The following is a 20,966-nucleotide window of genomic DNA, read 5'->3' as shown; positions in this document are numbered from 1 at the left end:
CTCTTCTTACAGGCACTAATCTCACTGGTGGCTAACTGCTTGCCCTTTCAGTCCCCTCAAATAGCCATTTTGATCAATATTTCAATGCTTTCCATGTTTCTGTTGAGCTATTTCTTTGTCTCTTGAAATGGACTCTAATTGCCTCCAGCTCAGTGCCTTCACTTGCATTTAGAGTTGGAAAACAGCAGAATAAAGCTCAATAAAGCTCTTTCTCATGTTTCAGTGGTTATTTCACTATAGGAAGGTGAAATTAGGTGGTTTTTTTTTGACTGTTTTGTTTTTGTTTCTCCAATTTTTACCAGGACTTCTGTAAGAGAATAGCTTTATTACATCTCCATTTTTCCCATTATTTCTGTTAGACTATCAGATTGTGGTTAATATCCAACTTCACTGAATTTATGGGCGTTGTGGACTCCCGAGTAATTCCCTATATGGGAAACAAGACCCTGCTATCATTCAATAACTTAATTCTTATAGTACACTAGAATCTAGTTCAAGTTTGTGCATTTCCCTGCCACACTTTGAAGCTTTAAATAAAACTAAAATTAATAGAAGATATTGGGAGAGGTGTTTTTCTAATTTTTCTTATTTATGTATTTATTTTGTGAGGAAATCTGCTTACCTGACAGAAAGGCAGACTTACAACTTCACTATGTGTTTACTAGAAACTAGACTAACCCAGAGCAGTCTGTAAATAGGAGTTATTCCACAAATCACTGCACCATATGTCTCTTTGCATAATTTGCTTTCATCTTATGCTCTGAATCTCTCCAAAATGGTAAAAGAAAGCTATATCTGGGTAACAGCAGGAGATGAGGCAAATAGATTTAAAAAGACAAGAAGTTTTGCCTGATGTTCTTCACATCAGACCATTAAATGGCTCTTACAAATCTCAGGCGCATTAGCTTTCAGTACTATAAATTGAAATTTGTAATCTTTCCTGGTTTCCTACAGCCTTAACACTTTAATCCAGCTTGTTTTCTCTCCCAGATAGTTCAGTTCTCTCCTGATCCTATTCCTGCCTGATTAAAAGTAGATCAAAATAATCGAACAACGAAGGAATAGGGATGAACAGTGTCCTAGTGAGAAGCAATTCCAGAAAATGAGATTAAATTTTAAAAGATTTCATATTTAACTGAAATGACAATCTCACAAGTCAGAGAAATAGAGAATGGATTTGCTTTCTTTTGGTGTAAATTGATGTTTCTCCACAATGGCTTGACCATTTTCCATTATTATGAAAACAAGGCAACTCTGAAAAATATATTATATATAATACAAAAACAACCAGCTCTTCACATTTATAAATAGCTCTACTGACAATGATATTTTTAGTTAACTTGGCTCAAATGGTTAAGAAAGCTGCTTTTGTAAAAACAACGGCAACACTGCTTTTTACCTTGATGGCAGCATTTCAGGCAAGAGGAAGGGTTTGCCAGGCATGGATGCTGCCGCACAGGGAAGCAGTGGCTGGGCAGTGGCACCAGGCAGCACGGCGGGCACCGAGGTGGCACTGCAGGGCCTGGGGCAGGGCCTCCCGGCAGCAGGAGGCTGCAGGCAGGGCCCCAGGCCTCTGGTCACTGGGTTTGCCTCCCTAAGGCACGCGGTTCAGCCGCCAGCCTCACCTCACACCCCCTGCAGAGCTCGAAGGCTCCAGGCCTGATGTTGAAAGGTCTTTGGCACCTGCGTCCTGCGGCTCCCCACGGCAATGGTGCCACGAGCTGCCCGCTGGCCATGGCCCTGTGCAGTGCGAGCAGGCTGCGGGGTGCTGGGGCACGCAAACACAACACGCAGTGCCATGGCTGCTTCTCCACGCTGATAGGGTTGCCTTGAGATGCATCGGAAGATCTGTCAGCATTGTTTGTTTTTCAAATAGTTGCAACCTTTTAGTGCATGATTACATCACGTCCCTTGGAAGCTGACAGCTGAGGACCACGCGTGGCTCCCAGTGCTCGCTTTCTCCTCTACGCGTAGAAAAATCAATTAGAGGTTCTCGTCGTGCAGTAAATGTCAGTTGTGCTAACATTACAGGATCAGAAACATCTGTAGCTATGGAAACCCTTAAGGCAAGGCTCATTTCAAGAATAAATTATGACAAGAAGCTTTTTATGGTTGTTTTATACTATAAATATAAATTAAACCAGCCTAAATTCTTAGATTCAAGTTTTGTCATTTGTTTTTTTACCTTCAGTACTTCCCAAGTAACTTTTATCAATATTGACAGAGAGGAGAAAGATACTTTATCAATGTTTGCATCCAAAGACTCAGATCTGTTACTTGTATCACTTTAAAATTTTCTGCTAAGATGATCTTCACTGCATTTCAAGGGAGAGCATGTTTTCCAGATGAGTAGACCCAACCTTAGAGCTTATCAGCATTGTGCAATTTATGCTTTTTGCTACATTCTAATATTATACAAAACCATCTCAGGTATGTGAAACAAATTCAGTCAAAACTTTCTCCGAGTCACTAGGATTTTGTGAGAAATGAATATGAGGTCTTCCATGCTCAGCCACAGTTTTTAGCAAAAAACTGGAGCTTGTTCTTCCAGTGCTTGCAGCTCAGATTCTGGCTGCCCTCCACCAGGACACCCTGGTGTTGGGGGGCAAACCCCAGCCCATGAGGGGCCTGGAGAGCCATGGGACATCCCAGGACACTGCAAGGTCCATGGGGCTCCCCAGTGACCGTAATGGGCTGTATGCCATAAAAAGGTAACAAATTATGCTTCATTCTCCTCTGTCAGTGCTTCCAGGTTACCAACTTCCCCCTGTGTATGGTGACTGCTACAGGAGCCACAGAACTACTATAAACCTGCTTCACTAGCATGTGTTATTGTGTTAATACACCTAAACTCACTTCAGAATGAACGCAGGAACAATGCAATGCTATTTTTAAAAACAAGAAAACCTTACACTTGCCATAAATTCTCACCATTTTTCTGGTCTAAGGGTGCTACGCAGATTAGCAGTAAGGCTCGGTGCTGTACAACAACATCCCTGGCAGCAGACCTGTGCTAATTTCTGCACTGATATGTGCTACTGGATTACTGTGAAACAGAGGGCTAAAACCAGAGTGAAACACCAAGCTGCCAGGGGCACCCAGTGGCTGTGGGACATGCAAGCTGCTCCTGCCGAGCCCCTGCCACAGCCCCCGTGACGTGAGCTCAAAGGCAACAGCAGCCAGCCTTGGCTTGTTGCTTGCCTGACAGTGTGAGGGCAGAAAAAAGCAAATATCAGTCTGATGCAGGCTGTTTTTGACTCTTTGCTCACCTGCAGAAAATCAAGTGACTTCTCGTGAAAGAGTCTTTCGCTCTGTTCTGGCACATTAGGCAAGACCACTGCCCATTTGCTACACCTCTGCAATCAGGACTGTCTAAATGCTCCAGAAAAAGAAAAAGCTGCCCCACTTGCTGGTAACTTCACCTGGTGTCAGTATCAAACATTTCAGAAACATTCTCTAGAAGCCAAATCACTGTGGTCTTCCAGTAGTCTTGGCTCAAACTGTACAAATAATATAGCAAGGTTTTGACCTTACCTTCCAGGATTTTAAGAAGTGAAAGACTTGGGAATTGTTACACAAGTAGCAATCTTGTCATTAGCAGCCTGATAAAGTTTCTTAATGGCTAAAGAGCAGCCATGCAAATAGCATCCATTGGTGTTTGTCATAAATACTGAACACAGTCACAGCAGGAGAGATGTAAAACACACAGTAAGTGTGCTTCAGTATCAGCCACAACCCTCATGCTCTAAATAGATATTTCCCTGTACAAAAAGCAGTTACAATTTCACTCCAGATCTTGAGCCATACATATTGCTCAGGACAGCTGCAGACAGGAAGGCTTAGTGCTGCCGAGGGCAGCAGCGGGATGGCAGATGTTAAATGCACTGTAAGTGGTACTGACAGTACCTCTGGTTCCTGCAAAAGGTGTGATGCAACTGCATCAACCCATGAGTTGTAGCTGAAATAAGTATCCTATCAGCAGGCTACAGATTTGCAGAGTAATGACACGGGAGCAGCTTAATGCACGAGCTACATAGGTTTTATGTAGAATTTACTGAGATGCATGCTTTTAAAAAAAACAGTGAGGCAATGGATGAAAAGAAATTTGTTTCTTAGAACAGTGCAGTTTCCAAAGAACCCGAAGCACTCCTTGTGTGACCAAATGACTGAGCCTGGAGTCCACAGCAGAACGCCTTCCATGCAGAAAGGGAACACTGAACGTTTAATACCATGTCTCGGGCATACGGCTGCATTAATAAAATCCCTATAATTGGAACTTAGCTACATAAACAAGCAAAACAAAAGTGCTTAAATGCTTGCTTGAAAGAAGTGTAAGAGCGCGGTAAGGATGACTAGATCAGGCTTTTTTAATGCAAATGACTACACAAGTACAGCTCAGCCCACTTCCCCATGCTGCTCAGATTTGACCTCTTTATCTGTCAGCAGGTGCTAAGTGCGTTCAGTACCGTGCTCGTGGCTTTCAAAATGTTGCACAGAAGAGAGCAGCGAGCTCTGAAACTGAAGCCAGCACTCGCCTGCTTACATATAAATCCACACGCGTAGTCCCCCCTGCTGCAGCCCCACACCATCATCCCAGACCACTCACCTGTCCACAGTCTGAAGGGTCCCTTCCAACGGGGAAAGATGAGTAAATTTCCATCGTATTTAATAATGAAAAGTAACATTCTCTGCCACACAGCTAAGAGCTGAATCAAAAGCAGTAGCATTACACCAGAATTTGGCTCTGAGCAAAGCAATCTGCATGGACCTCACTGGATTTTCCCCTCTGCTGTACCATGGCAGTCAGCGTACTCAACACAGAGGGTGCTGAAACCTTCGTAGTGCATGGCTGCATGTGGCTCTTACCTGGAACTGCTGCTCCTGGCCCCCACTTGGTGCCCCCTGCACCCCTTCCTTGCAAAAGCCTATGGCTGATCAATAATAATTAAACTGCCAAATGATTGTTTGAGGGACAGCCAAGAGGTGAGGCAATTACAAATGCAGCGCTTGCTCTGCCTGCAATTTTTTCCTGAGTTAACAGCCTGCACCAGTGACAACCTCGACACCTGGATGAAGTGATGGACTCAGCTGCTCACAGTGGCAGGTCTGTGGTGTGAGGAGAAATTATGGCTGCAAAAGGAAGCTTACCGGCACCTATGAATGGCACAAAGCCGCGAGCTAGAGCGGATGATATAAAGCTATGCCCTCAGGATTGATGTTCGGGGATAAAACATGACATGTTGAAGATTTACCAAATAAAAATCACAGCGCTCTACGTGGATTGTGAACAGGTGGAAAACCATCCCTGTATACCTTGCTAGGCCGGAAGAAAAAGGAGTTTTTTCTCCCCCCCCTTTGCCTCCCCCCCCCATTAGCTCACTTCGTGCAGACGGTGCCCCACCGCTGTTACCCATCTACCGCATTTGGACAGAGACAGGTACCTGAGCATCCTGTACTATTTTGAGTACAACATGCATGCAAGATAAAATACTGATTAAAAGATTGATTTTAAGGTCTCACGCAATTTTCAGTTTTACTATTACTGGACTGACACAGTCACCATCTCAAAGCTGTATTTTTCAGGAACATACAGGGCAAGTCATAGCGTGCAGAACATGCCCTTGTCTGTCCAGCAACAAACCAGATGTTAACACCAACCAACGCAACACCACAGCCCTGGCTTAACAGTGCCAACAGATAAATGCCTGTAAGCTCCAAAACTTAGATTACTTGCCAGAAGCATTTTGACTGGCAGAGAAATGAAGTTCCACTAGAACTGCAAACTTTAAAAATAAAAAGCCAAGATAGTAACTGGGAGATTTTTCAGGAAAGAATCCATCCAGGAGATACTACCGTGAAAATTAAAAGGCTGTAGTAAAGCTAGCTGAAAATAATGCAAGTTTCCGGTAATTCTGCAAAGAAACATGGAATTTTCTCCAGTGCCACAGTGAATTCGGAGTCTGTCCTGCTGTGGGATTATGCCCTGCCTGCTTGTGTTATGGCCAGAAGGACATTAGAAATTCAGGTGAGAAAGAGGGAGAATATGAACATTTCCCTGCCTTTGCAGGCAGAGCTGTGCACGCTGCCTGGGCACGGTGGGGGCTTTGCCAACACTGCCCCTGCCCTGCCTGCAGGCAGCGCTTCCCTAGCCTTGTGTGACCATGATTCAGCAGCAAGTGGCTCTTTGACGGATGCAGAGATCTCTTCCCTAAGTGGCCGCAGCCAGCCCACAAGCTGACACCGTGCATGCACACTGCCTCTCAACCCCTCACCCGCTGTCCTCGGGTAACCTGTGGTACCTGCCTGCCTTTCTGCACAGTCACTTCTCACAGTTCCTCAGCCACTTTTAGTTTTTGGCTACCTAGATACCATGTTAGCAGCAGCTATTGATACCGTGCTCCTTACTCTTTTACAGATTTTGCGTTTATTTACAGTTTTGTTTTTACTACACTAACTCTTCCTGCTGGCAGCTTAATTCGTCTACACGCGTCAGTTGCGAGACCTTTAAGAGCTGTACAAAACTAAGTGCACCCTATCAAGCAGACGCCACCACCTCTCATGGACTCTTTCAGAGACCACTGTCAGACCTACAAGAAATAGCTTCACCCTACAAAACCGAGGTTGTGCCTTTCCCATTACATCACCCAACCATGTATCTGCCAAGGCTACTCTTTGTCCTCATCCACCACACGAAGCACAGACCACGTGCTGCAGGTCCCCATCCAACACCTTTGATTGTGGCAGAACTCCCAAACCAGGTGTAGGATGCAGCATGCTTGAGAACTGCTGCTTCTGCGGCACCAAGGAGAGACTCAGCTGCACAGCACCAGCCTGGTGGTTTCGGGCTGGTACTCATGGACTACACCCACTTTCAGAGAAATGTTCAAACCACAGACACTTTCATTACTGGTGGGCTTCTCACTGCACAACAGGGGAAGGGCTTTTAAAAGTTTGCAGGTGCCCAAGTGTCCAAGCATCTTCCACTGCCCCATGGGTCTGGAGCCAGTTTTTTTTTTTAGTGATCAGTTCCTTGATAGGAGTCTATGAAGTGCTTTATGGTCCCCTACACACTGTTAGGGGGGATCAAGGTAAATACTGCAGGCTAGAAAGAAGAGTTCAATATTTCAGTGCTAAACCTGCTTTATTTCTTTCTTGCTGCATCCCTACTATGCTGGCAGAGTATGTATGAGCAATGCTAGCCTTGTCCCCTTCAAATAGGCACCTCCTTTGGGGACAGAATATCAGAGGAAACATTTCAAGGTCTTTTCTAAAACTACATCTTCCACAGGGGCCTGCCATGTACCATGTTCTCAAATTAAGAGCTAGTAACGCACTTTCAGACTAAAAGAAACATTTCCATTGGAATCTGTACAACCATTACAGCTTTTAACAGCATGACCTGATCTAATAAGTGTTACTAAATTTGGACAAGTTATAGCTAAATGTTTACAGAATACCCCGAAAAGAATGCAGTCTCTATGCAAATAGGCTGCACCCTGAGCATCCTCAGCAAACAAATATTGGCTTGCCTGTGGACTATTTGCTCCAAGTAATTGCTTGGAGTAATGCTCCAAGACCTGGGATTTTGTAACTGTGGGCTGCTGGCACTGCTATGGCTGCTCTTCCCTGAGCAGGCTTTAAGCTTTCCTGTCCACCTGGAGAAATGAGGCTGGCCCACAACTGAACAGGCCTGTTAGCCTCATTTCATGCAGATGAACGCTCATGAAAATCAAATACATGGGAGAGGAAGGCTGTGAGGGCAGACTTGTATTTAGAAGTCAGTGAAGTGGGGGCGAGCTATTTAACACGCTACTTTCCCCACTGCATTAGATAAAGTTGTAAGTGTGGTTCCCAGCCCAGCTGTGTGCTGGCTCCCAGCACAGCCACAGCAGAGCAGGAACCAGGCAGGATCCCAGCACAGAGCACAGTGCCACCACGTATCGATGTCTGCTGGCGGCCCGAATGCAACGCTGTTAAATAAACACTGGTGTAATGAAGTCGTTCATTTACATCTGACACAAAGTTAGTTTTAACGATTGCTGCCTTCATTTTATCCGAGTAAATATACTAGCACAGCAGGAGCTGGCACAACTGATTGTTCGATTTGTTAAACCCCCAAGAGCCATTTGCTAGCTCCCTCAGAGCCACCTCCCTGGGGTGAGGGCTGGGGCACCCGGCCTGCAGCCCCTGCCAGCTCTGCTATCCCAGGGGCAGGGGTGCAGGGTAGGAGACCCTCCCTGGGCACAGAGAGGCCTTGGAGCTTTGCCCAGTGCCACAATGAAGCCTTGGCTTGAGCTCTGTAAAATGCTGACCAGCATCAGCTATTTACCCTGGTGATGCCGGTGGGGAGCAGCTGCAACAGCAGCTACAAAATGGCAAATGGCAACCAAGATTTTTTTCCAAATATTTCTAAACAAGTAGATGCCCATTTAGCACCTGCATATTTCCAAGCATTTATTTGGAAGCAATATGATATAAAAATAACCTTCCACACTGTGCTCAATGGAAAAAATAATATTAAAGTCTATAAACTCACATCAGCATCTCAACAAATGCAAGAACCAGGGTACTACAGGTACCATATGAGGGCTTGACTTCAGCTTTGTGCTATTACACATTACACCAGCTAACTACTCACTTTCATATTTTTCTTTTGGGATCTGCTGTTATGATTCTGGTTTTGCCCTCTTCCCCAAATCACTGCCTACATGCTTGTATTTTTTCTGAGAACATTTCGTTGTAGTTACCCCCTATTCGGTTAAGAAAACAAATGCAGTTTCTTGCATGCAGCCCATGATATCTTTGTATCATACAGACTATAACAACTGTTATAGTGGATATAAGATGAAATTTTCAAAATTCACTTTATGACTTTTCTGCAGTATCCACTTAAAATTCAGCACACCAGTTAACAGCCCTACCAGTGAATTCATTTACAAGCACGTAGCTAGTGAGGAGCAGTTCTGCTGAGCAAGAGCATCTCAGAATCAACATTACGAGAAAACAGAGCTGTTTTTATTAACAGCAAGAGTTCTCACCTCAGCCACAGTCAGCTCAGAGTTGTGGAAGGACCCGGTTCACACCTGCACTCACACATTTAGCATACAGTGTGACTGATGCTGACAGCCCCTTCTTCCTCACCAAATCCAGCCCACACAGGGGGCAAGGTGAGCACGTCCTGGGGCGCAGGCATCCTCAGCCTACATTTTTCCCTAGACAATAGTCCTTGTCTTTACAGCATGTTTCACTTGGTATTCACGTGGGAATTCACTCACTTTCCCAGGCGATGATACCAGCCCAGGCCCCCTCTCGCAGCTTGCCATGCATAAATGCATCTAGCAAGCAGAGGCGTTTCCCTCCCCAAGCTCTGAATGGGGATGCAGACAGAACCCTGCCAGAGCCCAGCACAGATCTGAGCCCTGGTATGCGTTTGTCCCTCTGAGGCAAACACAACAATTTGAGAGCAGAGATGATTAAATCTGTTTATGCTTCCAGCAGAAAGCACATCACCAGTACTTCAGCTGCGATCACACTCATGATGGTGCAGTGTAAGGTCTTGGAAATGATTCTGAATTTAAAAGCAAGATTACAGCTCTTAGGTTGCAGAGGAGAGGCTTGAAAAGGTGGTCAAAATCCATCCAAGTTCAGCTATAGCAAAGCACACAGAAATAAATTCATTTTCTAACAATCTTAAGGCATTAGACCAACTTCAAGACTGGTCTGAGTCACTTTTTGTCCTTTTAGAATGGGCAATATATGAGAATCTGAGTATGCCTGCTTTACCACTTTTGCATCTTCCCTTTTTAGTTTCCAGAGCCATAAAGCAGATTTCATTTAGACGCCACATCTTAATGCTCAGATCACCCAGTACTTCCAGAAACAGGCCTAGGGCTCAAGGCAGATATTTAAGCACTTTCCCCTGTAATTTCTATGTGCTTCTTCTTTGTCTCTGGTCACCCTTTTTTCTGTCTTCCTTTCTGTAATTTTTAAATGATTATAGAGCCGTAAGAAAGGAGGAAGACTTAGTTTTTTTATTTATAATATGGAAGCGCTACCTCCTATGTCAAACTAAAGACACACAGTATGCTGTATCACTGACTTTCATTAAGAACTGAGCAGACTTACTTTCCAGTACATACTGAAGTTGCCAAAAGCTAATTCAAAAATATCATAGCATTTCAATATTAATCTCCTGCTTGTCAGTTTTCAGATAAAACCAAATGCAACATAAAAGCAAATATTCAGTTTCCTACGCAGATCAGCCCTGCCTCAGGTCAGCACAGGGAGATCTAACCAGCAGCAACACGTCAGGATCATGGAGATGCTGGCACACAGGACCATGTAATGTTGATTGTGCATGACTATCAGTATTGCCTAACCCGAAAAGGAAACAGTGACAGCAGCACCGGATTACTGACACGGAGCTAGCTGTACTCAGCTCAGTTTTGGGAAGGGAAATGCATCAGTATTGGCAGTGGCTGCGGTTGAGTCACCTCTGCCTCAAAGCATTTGTCTTTGCTATCAGGATTCTCCAAACCATCACAAGGCAGGGTAACATCCTCCCGAAATGGATTTACTGTTTATGATTTGTTGCTTTACTGCAGAGCAATCAGAGCAACACAGTTGCTTGTCCTGTAAACCGCCAGTTAGGATCACGGAAATCCATGCTTAGAGCCTTGAAGCTGGTGTTTGCTTAGCACCAGTTGCGTCTCTGCCTCTCCTGCTGCGATGTGCCACTCTGCCTGGCTCCATTCAGTTGTTTCTTCCTGCTTCAAGCAGAGAGGGAATAGAAACGAATCACCTTTGTCTTTATAGACCCACCTGGCTGTGGCTGGGAGGTGTGAACACACGCACTGCTTCCACAAAGGCCCTTGCTTCTCCCCAGAGGCACTCAGGCGAGCACTTGTGCTGGCAGCACCGTGCTGCAGCCATGTGGTGGCCGCTGGAGGCCTTCCTCTGACCCGTGCTCAGCCCTGCCAGGCGCCAAAGGGAAGATTGCCCCCATGAGCAACGTCCCCTCATGTTGTGGGACCAGGGAGAGATCGGTTCGGTTCACCTGGCTGCGGCTCTGCCTCTTGTGCCCTTTCTACACGCAGAGTGTGGAGAAGGGGCTTTTCGGAAACCACTGCCCTGGTTGCTGCAGGCCAGAGGCACAAAGCACAGGGCACTGCACATATCGGCCTTCACAGGCACCAGGGCCACAGGGGCAGGCACCATCAGCTTGAAGCTGAGAGGGAAGCACTCAGTGGAAATAACTCTTTAGGGAGCAGCAGAAATATCAGCAGGATGCAGCACAGCCCGGCAGGCCCCCAGCTGCTGACACCCAAACACTGCTCCGGAAGCCTAGGGACTGGGTGCAAGGAGCAGCCGGAGTGCTTCTCACGGTGCCACTGCACCTCTGCACCCGGGGACAGGGCAAGGAGCAGGGGGACCAGCAGGGAGCCCCCGGGCAGCAGTGCCCAGCTGAGGGCTGCCGCATGGAGCATTCCCACCTGCGCTGCCAGAAGCAGAGGAGCTGCCCGCTGCTGAGGTGTCCTGTGGAACCCAAGCACACAGCTTTGTCACCCACAAACACGGCTGTGACTTGCCCTGGGCTGCTTTTTGATTTTTCTACTGCATTCCCATCAACCACTTCGCTGTGTGAGAACTGCAATAAGAAAGCATCAGCTGAGGTTTCCTCTGTTTTCATCTCTGGCCAGCCTAACTTGACAGAGACCCAAATGTCCTGGGCTGGTGCCTGTGGGGAGAGCACGAGGTGGTGCAACACAGAGGAAATAATATTCATTCCTCAAATCCTGCATTAATCCAAGCTGTCAGCTGCTTCTCTCGCAGCATTTAAACACCAGAGATTACATTACAGAATAGCTGCTTATCATACGTGTCCTAGCCAGCACTCGCTGTGGGTAACTGCTCCCACAGCACTCACATCAGCATCCTCCTTACAGCAGCGGGGTGACTGGGACCCCCTGCCTGTGCTCCTCTTTCCTGGCACGAGATGACCACCAGCACCACACAGCCCGGCAGCGGGGGGAGGAGGAACCTGCCTGCCCTGAGGCAGCGGGCAGCTCCTCTCATCCAGGGCAATGGGGTTCCTACAATCCCACCAGTTCCTTCTGCTGAGGAAAATGCTATCCTTTAAATGGGGTAATTTACTAGACTAATGAAAGTGCTATAATTTACATTTGCACCAGGCTGTTTTCCCAGTGAGACTGCCTGTTTCACCTCATTATATGGATCATACCCTTTTGTACACAATTTCTCTAAGAAGATTAGAATAGTCTCAGTACCAGTGCTAAATATAAAAACACATTAAGCTCCTCATATCAAGGATATCCATCAGGACTCCCAAATTAAACCTCTCCGTATCTAATGCCCATTTACAGTGTGACTTCCAAGCTTACTCCCCTTGAACCTAGCAACAAAACAGAGGCAACAGGAGGTGAAGGGGCATCGAAACAACACCATGGACCAGTTACAGAGCTGGGAAAGGAGCCTGTGGGGTAACGTAGCCACAGTCTACAGGTGTTTACACAAGGCAGGTGCATCAGATGGCAGAGAGAGCATTAGCCTTGCATGTGGCATCAAGTGGGCAGGTGCTGAAATCAGCAAAAGTTGAATCAGAAGGCAGAGCCAGCCCTTTGGGTGACTGACCACCCACCCCAGCTGCCCAAAGGATTTCATAAACTCCTTCTTAGAGACATGGCACCCAGACTGCTCATCCTGGAGGGAGAGGCTCTGGCCCAGCACCGGGCATCCTGCTCCGTGCCGGTGGGACTGCGCCCATCCTTACACAGCTCACAGCGCTCTCCCTCCAGAACAGCAGCTGTGCCTCAAGCCATAGGTGCGGGGATCTGAAACAGGAACAGATCCTTGCAGCTCTGGGAAGAGGACACTTTTTTGCTCTCACACCACACAAGAGATACTGCATTGCAAAACAGCTTGATCTCACCAGCCAGGGGCACGCAGCGCAGTGATTCACTGCTTGTGCTCAGTGCCGGCAGGACAGGCTGACTTCCTGCCTCTCCACAAACACGGTTCTGCTCAGCACAGATGATGCAGCTCAGCTATAGCCTTGTAAATACCAGGATTTTTTATTATTATTATTATTTTTATATCTGAAGAGCACCTTTGTGGTGCAAATGCTACTGAGCTGCAGTCTCATGGCCAAACTAAAGCCAGATTAGCCTTTATTTTCAACAGTCCTGCAGTCTACCAAGTCCTGCTGGTGAACACAAATATTTAGATATTAAATACATTTTCAAAGAGTCCTGTAAATGTGGCAGAACCAAAAGAACCCTAAAGAGGACCCAGGTTACCAAACATCAGACAAAAGCAATGCAAAACCTGTTACTCATTGAGGAGCCACTGAATAATCTCTATTTCTGATGGGATCGGTTTGTCACAACAGAATCCACACTGTGCTGCCCTGGTTTCATGCTCATCACGAAGCACAGGACATGCAATGGTGCCTAGGCAGCACCCCCAATCTCCATCTCGTGAATCGCAGGGTAAATCACAGAAGCCCACTGGAACACCTTGTTTGCCAGGATGCTTCACTCGAAGCAGAGGTGAGTCACAGCAGCTGACTTTCTAAACCGCTCTGCTACCCGAAATGAGGCCATAATTCACCTGTTTGAATGCACTGATGACAACTTTAAAATGCAAGCCTTGAAAAATAAAACCAGAATGCTGCTCCAGTATTGTTTAAAAACATAATAAATTTGCAAACAAACTTGGCAGAGAGAAGGTAAAATGGGATTTTTTGGCACCTACAGTGCAGCCATTTTAAATTAGGTGACTAAATACCTATAAATTGTCTAATTAGGTCAGCTTCCATTGCAACCTCAGCCTGAAATGCCCCAGCAAATAAGCTTTCTTCAGAGGTCTTTTACACCCTTTGTTCTCATGTAGTCATTCAGGATTATAATTCACTTAATCCACATAATTGACTTGAGTTTTTCTAGAAAATTCTATGACTTCAAACAAATACACTTCTCAGGAATTTAAGTCTATGTATGAAAGGATTTATTCTAAAAAAAAAAAAACACAAAACATGAAATCTGTGTAACAGGGCTCCGTAATACAGTTGCATAATGACATAAACAGTGGCTCCAACCGGATATTCATATTTGTTTTTCATAAAGCCCTGAAATAACAATTTAACCAAGGAAAAAATGAATTTTGTTAAAATAAGCCTGCCCTTTCACTCATTCAGGAATTAAAGCAGAGCTGCATGCCAGATCAGGTTTGCCTGCTCAGACATTTCCCACCTCGCCCTCTGCCGCAGCTCCTGCTGCCATCCGTCCCTCTGTGCCAGCACAGCTGAACCAGGCACCCTGCGCCCCTCAGCCCTGCCCAGCCCCTCTGCTGCCCCGTTCATCCTGCTGGGAGCACCTCGCTGTCCCCATCCCCGCAGCCTCTGCTCCCAGGGCTGCACACTGAGCAAGAGCAGGGAGCAGCTCCAGCTGAATTACAAAACCCAGCAATAACCCAGCTTTTTTTTTTTTTTTTTTTCCCTCCTTCAGGCTGAGTTATTCAAGTGCAACTGGCAGAACAGTTGTATTGTCATGAGTCAAGGGGCAGCGGTGAGCAGCCAAGGACGAGGCGGTGTGGGAGTATTGTAACTGACAGGCTGGCCAAACCAGCATCTGAGAACATAGAGGCTGCGAACTTCTAGTAGCAGATGTCTTTTCCTGTGAATTCCTGAAGCCCCGGGGCTCTCCAGGGGTTGCCTAGGTTCTGCCTACTTCAGCTTGAAAGCTTTTATTTGAAGCACGCTCCCTGTGAGTGCTGATGCTCAGCTCCCCCATTTAGCTGACATTTTCTGAGTCCAGCAGCCTGCTCGGGCATTACCTGGCCTTCCTGCTCACTGCAGTTTCTCCCAGCCCTTTAAGTCGTTCCTTCACACAGCACATTCCTAGTGGAGCAGCCCTGGGGGCAAGACTGTTCCTGCGTGAAGGCTTCACACCTGGGCAGCGCTCCTGTGGGCAGGTCGCTGGCTGCCTCACAGCAAGGCAGAAAGTGAAAATGTATTCATAGCAGAGCCCTGAAGCTTCCCACAGTGACTTCCCACCTCCCCTCCTCAGTGCAGCACGTGGAGGAGTCCCGTGCTGAGAAATCCCCCCGCTGAAGGCGCTGGGCCACAGCCAGTGTCGGTGCTGCAGCTGCTGGGGATGCTCACCAGAGGTGCAGGGACCAGCAGCACCCCTCCATCCCGAGGGCGCTTGAGCAGGACAGCAGTAAGCACAGCACAAAAAGACTTTGGAAAATCCTTTTAAGGGATGGGGAGTTCCAGCCACGCTGGCAGAGCACCCAGCTGCTCCTACGTGAGGAGCTCCCCACAGCCAGCACCAGCCCCGGCCATGCTCAGCTCCTGGGGCCCAGCCACCCAGGGGGACCATGGATGCAGCAGCCACCTCTGTGAACAGCACGGCCACAGGAAAGGGGGAAGTGCTGGAGAAAAGGGGGACAGAGGAGCTTTGTGCATAAAGATGAGAAAAGAACCCCCAGCACCTCTGCCAGGGACAGCCCAGGGGCCTGGGGCCACAGGGAGACAAATGTGTGTGTGACAGCACCCCTGTCTGGGAGGCAGGCTGCTGGTGCCCCACGAGGTGGGAGGGTAATGGCATCCTCCCCGAGAGAGACACTAATTGAGCAAAAACTTATTGAAATCAATACTCTGCAGGACATTTCTGCACTGTGATCTGAGCTAATTAACTCTCCCGTGCGGCCTGAAATCCTGCAATGATCGTGAACCTTCCTGCCATGTCCAGCCTCTCACTCCTCTCTTCTCTCAAAACAATGCCTTTGTAAGCTACAGATAAAACAGGAATTAAACGCACCCTGGGGTCACGCTGACACACATATAGAGGCCACTGTAGTGCCTGGACCTGTCTTCCTTCTTACATGGAAAAAAAACCTATTGAGACCTCCTAACAGAGAGCAGCAACCATTTGTGATTAGTGCCCATATGGGAGAACCTGCTGTGAGGAAAGCCCCGGTCACACAAACCCCACTCCCACAGCTGACAAGGCATGCTTCCCTGGGAAGATGCAGCATGGGAGAAAACCATCATTTGACACAGGTATACTGCAAAAAATGACCATAAGGAATGGAGATTGGGAAACAAGAACAAAGTCTCATTTTGAAGTGATGCATTTACCTCCTTGGTGAGGCAGCAGGGTCCAACGTGCCAGGCAATACCTGCACATTGCACACACTCAGCTCTGTCCAGCTCAGATTAAAAAAACAAGTTTGCTGCCCTGGGATTTGAGAATGCAAAGCAGCAAGTTCCCAAATGCTAATTTAAGTTTACAAATTTGCAAGAGGCTTGAACAACGCCAGGAGCCTCAGAGCCAGGAGCACGGAGGGAGATGTTACAGGGCAGGGCAGCCCATGTCCTGGGAGGGAGGTGGCTGTATGGGTGCCCTGCAAGGGACTGACTCTGGTGCTGGTTTTGCAGTGCTTGACTAGCCATCTTCTGTTCCCTTTCTATTTCATCTGCCACTGCTCTGCAGTTCTGTAGGATTATTGATGACAGCACTGTTTAAAGAGCTTTTGCAGGGCTCATTTCAGTTAGCTAAATCACCAGGTGTGGGCAAACACTTCAGGGACGGCAGAAGTCACCGCCTTGTCACCTTTACAATGAATTTCCAAAACGCAAGCAGCACACACAGAGCACCAGCACCGAAAGCCCCCCTACCACACCACCACCAGGGCTGATGGAGGCGTTTTGTTTTTGCACAGTACAAAACACCCCCATGAGAAGCGCAGGACCGCACACGGCAGAAGGGGGTTTGGAAGCGGGCAGGCTCACAGCACCAGGTGCCCACGGGCTGCGGGAGCTGACCGCTGCAGGACGAGGGCCCGGCTGCTGCAGGCAGGGCCCCCGAGCCCCCCGCACCCCGCGATCCGCGCCCCGGGCGGGTTTCCCTCGCCGGCAGCGCCCCCTGCGGGCCGCGGGGGGCTCCGGAGCGCGGCCGCAGCCCGCGGCCCCTCGGCGGCTGCCCTGCCCCGGGCGCCCCCAGCCCTGCCCCGGGGGGAACAGAGGCGCTGCAGGACGCCCTGCGCCCAGGGGACCCCGGCCTGCCGCTCACACAGCAGGGGACAAGCAAAAACTTTGCTCTCCATAGAGTTACACACCTCCATCACCAGCTCTCCTGTCCATCACAAGTTGGTTGATACAAAAAAAAAAAAAATAGCCAAACCTACCTGAAACTGCCCACCTGAAAGCAGAGTCTCCCCTGCAGCCTTGAGGGCAGTGCTTGTGGGGCTGCTTTTATGGCCCTCTGGCAAGCTGAGGCCCTTTGTACTGGTTAATGGTGGGCAGCTGTGGGCTAATGGGGGGCAGCTGTGGGCTTGGCAGGGGCTGTGCTGCGGAGTGCAGTGCAGTGCTGTGCTATGCCGTGCTGTGCCGTGCTGTGCTGTGCATGGGTGCCCAGTGAAGGGGATGGGGTCTGCATGCTGCAGAGGTGATGTGGGCACCGGGGAGTCTGCATTTCTTGTCCAACACAGGCACTGAAAAGCCACGTGCTGCTCTAACACATGCTGGTCCTTAATTAGGCCTGCACTTGGGTTTCTGTCACATTTTCTAAACCAAACTTTAGAGCAGGCTTCTGCTTATTTTTGCGTAAGATGCTGAAGCGCAGGTACTGCATCTCTCCCAAACGCACTGTGGTTCCTCCGCGAGGATCAACTCCTCGCCTTTATTGTTTATCTGCTCAAAAACAGATCACCACCTCCTAAAATAGGGCGACTGTTCAATTAGTTCTTAATTGCTATTATTTTTTTCCCTGTCACTCAAACTAATTAGAATTAGATGGAAATGTCTCGCTTGCTCATTTTAATGAGGGTTTTGATTTACGTAACCGGCAGCAGACCCCGGGTGCCCGTGTGCGTGCCGTGTTCTGACGCACCCCGAGGCTCCCACGGGTCTGGCAGCCGCCCGGCTCCCACCGCCTCGCCCTCCCACAGCTCCACAGGGGTGGCTGGACCCGAGGGGGGCCACCGGCTCTGTGCCCTCACTGTCTGGGCCCCGTGCCCCGGGTGCCGACCCCACAGCCATGTCAGAAGCTTGGGGTGCCCCACAGAGCTCCCTGCCTGGGGGGACTCCCAGCCCCACCTCTCGGTTCTGCCTCTGTGGGGTGGCAGGGAGGCTGCTAGCTCGCTGCGGGTGTTAGCCCAGAAATGAGACTAAACGTGGAAACTGCACACGGCTGTGAAATCATCTCAATATTCTAAATATGTAAAAGTGGTGCGCAGCCCCGGGGCAGGCTGTTTGGGTGGTGTCTGTGGGCCCTGCCTGCACGCGGGCCCAGCTGCCAGGCGGCACGGGGGGGGGGGCGGAGGGACGGCTGCTTTACCAGGCTGCAGTCACACACCCATTGCCTCTATTACCCCAGGCCCGAACCAGCTGCCTTTGGAAATCCCAGGCAGCCTTGCTACTGGGTTTAATCTCCACTTTAATTTCAGCAATTGAGCTGTTCGTCTACATTTCACTATCTTATTCCGCTGGGGGAAAAAGTATTGCAGAAAGGGCAGTTCTGATGATTGTGTTTGTTCTTCATCCAAAATCAGGAATCAATGAACATCCCGCAGCATTTCCTAAGAGAGTAAAAATATTTTCTGACCAGCTGCCTTGCACCATCTACTCCAGCTGTAGTTTACTGGTGGGTTCTGGCTTTGCTTTCTGCTCCAGTTCCTATTACTGCACTCCGAATCTGCCAGATGCCTGAGGCAGCTGCAATTTCAAAACAACGGGAAAAATTGACAAAAACTGTGCTCTGCTTGTGATGCTTAAAAGGTAGCAGTGGGTGTGATTGGGAACATGCTCAACACTTAGAGAGGCCCACCACAGCCTGGGCTTTCTCTTTAATGGCACAAGCATCCTGCACACACGACCATTCTGTGCTCCTCTCCTCCCTCCCCTAGGAGGAAGAAACCCCAGGCCAGCCCCCCCGGCCAGGTGTTGTGAACAGCCCAGCACAGCAGCCCCAGCATCGCCTGGGGACCATATGGCTGTGTGCTGGCCAGAGCCTTGCCCCGAGTGCTGCTCGCAGTACCTGTGCCACCCGTGCTGCTCCTTCCCGGTGTGAGCGGCACCTCGCTTTGCCAGACCTGTCACCCTGCGGCCACCTCCAAGCCCTTCGGAGCAGCTTGGTGGAGGCGCTCCCCAGCCTGGGCTCTGCAGGGTCCCTCCGGCACCGAGCCCAGAAGGACCTGTGTGACCAAATGCCCCTTCCCTGCCGGCAGGGGAGGGACGCGGCGAGCCAGGGAGCCAGAGATTTGGGGCGCCTGGGTCACACAGAGCTGGGGCTAAGGCCAGGGGGGCTTGGGGCCGAGCTGAGAACTGCAGCAGGACCTGCTGCAATGGAGCCGAGCAGCCCCACAGGGAAAGCACGTTCCCAGCACTTGGCTTTGCTCTTCCCAGCACCAGAACTGAAATGGTGCAGGAGCATTTAAAAATAATGTGCTCCAAACAAGCGGGAGAAAGGATAGTCATCATATATCACAGAGGGGCTGAATGGATGCACGGACCACTTGCATTAACCTGCAAGAGAATTAGCATTTGTAATTTTCCTCTTAGGAATCCTAGTTTACCTTCGCCCTCTGTCTTAGTTCACTGACATCATAGTTACGAGATAGATCATTTTTATGGATTACATCTCACAAGGGCAACATTTTAATGAATAGTAGAATTAAATGTTTGCCAGGATTTTTTTAAAATAAATGATCAATTACCACTGAGCACATCCATCATATTTATTAGCTCCCTTCTAGAAACATTTTTCATAACTTGCAAATTGAAATGAGGTTGAAGCTGAATTTTATTTCTTCTTCATTTGTCCGTAGTAAATATAGTACTTACAGGTAAAACACCAAGATGAGCGGGCTTTTTTGTGTAAGTCATTTTCTGACACTGGATAAAATTTTGTGTGCACAGAACAATGCTTTTTTTTAATTTTATTTTCCAAAAAACAGTTAATAAAAGTAAGGATTTCCTTTTCTAAAATGCCTGGGGAGCTGTGACCTGGTAGACAAGATTTCTTACTTGCTCTCAAGGTCATCACGAAACCACCTGATATGCATTTACTATTAATAATGTCTGACTAGGAGGCTAGCTTGAACTTTGAGGTTTTGTCATGTCATGCATGCTATTAGCTCTTTATCTTTTGCAAAACGGAGTCAGAAATATACATTTCATCTCCCTAGCATTGGAAAGTCAGCTTTATATAACGCCAGAAATTAAAGCTTGTGGTGGGCAGTGCAAACGTTTCCTGAAGAGCGGACACTTGCTGTCGGAAGCGATGTTAAAGCCAGAGGTGCTCAGGCAGGAGATTGCTTTGGGGCCGAGGGAAGGAACAAAGCACGAAATAACCAAGCACCATGAATGTCCCCTGTCTGCCTTCCAGAACCAAATTTCTCTGCAGAGGTTGGTGGCTGTGGCTACACAATGTTTTTTCTAAATGGCTAAGCTGAAACGAGCAGTGCCTGGCATTCAGTAGTCTGCTGTTTGTCCAGGGAACTCGTGGAGTTACATTACAACACCTAACGTAGGATGAGGGTGCGGGCTGAGCTTCTGCAAGGCTTTCTTTGGCTGGCACAAGGCAGGGTTAACAGCAGGAATAGCCGTGAGGCCGCGAGTGGCTGGGAGGAAAGGCTTTGGGCACGTGCAGATGCTGGAGGTGCGTATGGGCAGCACGCATGGAGGCTCCTGAGCAGAGGCTGGGGTGAGGAGCGAGGAGCCTGGCGCTGCCTCCCAGCCCCTCCTGGCCGTGGGCAGGGGGAGAAAGCCACAGAAAAAATGGGGCAGCCTACTCTTCTTTTCCCCCTTTTTAACTAGTCAGGCTTGTCAAACAAGGCGGCTTGCAGCGGGTTTGCTTTTCATCGATGAGTTTTGTTTTGGGGAGAGCTAAATATGACAGGCATAAAAGGATAGCATGCAACTGGGGATGAATTTCTTTGCT

At 48.4% G+C, this 20,966-nt stretch overlaps 1 long non-coding RNA gene across 1 annotated transcript; it reads right to left on the bottom strand.

The window, feature by feature from the left end:
• Window positions 1–1,248: 1,248 nt before the first annotated feature.
• LOC137859864 (uncharacterized) lies at window positions 1,249–17,252 on the bottom strand. The gene is made up of 2 exons (XR_011098607.1): window positions 17,212–17,252; window positions 1,249–1,964 (listed from the first exon to the last, which is right to left on the bottom strand). It is a non-coding gene; the product is annotated as an uncharacterized lncRNA (long non-coding RNA).
• Window positions 17,253–20,966: the final 3,714 nt, after the last annotated feature.

Source organism: Anas acuta, chromosome 7 (genome assembly GCF_963932015.1).
Source record: "Anas acuta chromosome 7, bAnaAcu1.1, whole genome shotgun sequence".
In the NCBI taxonomy this organism is placed as follows: domain Eukaryota; kingdom Metazoa; phylum Chordata; class Aves; order Anseriformes; family Anatidae; genus Anas; species Anas acuta.
This window is presented reverse-complemented; position numbering and strand designations above follow the sequence as displayed.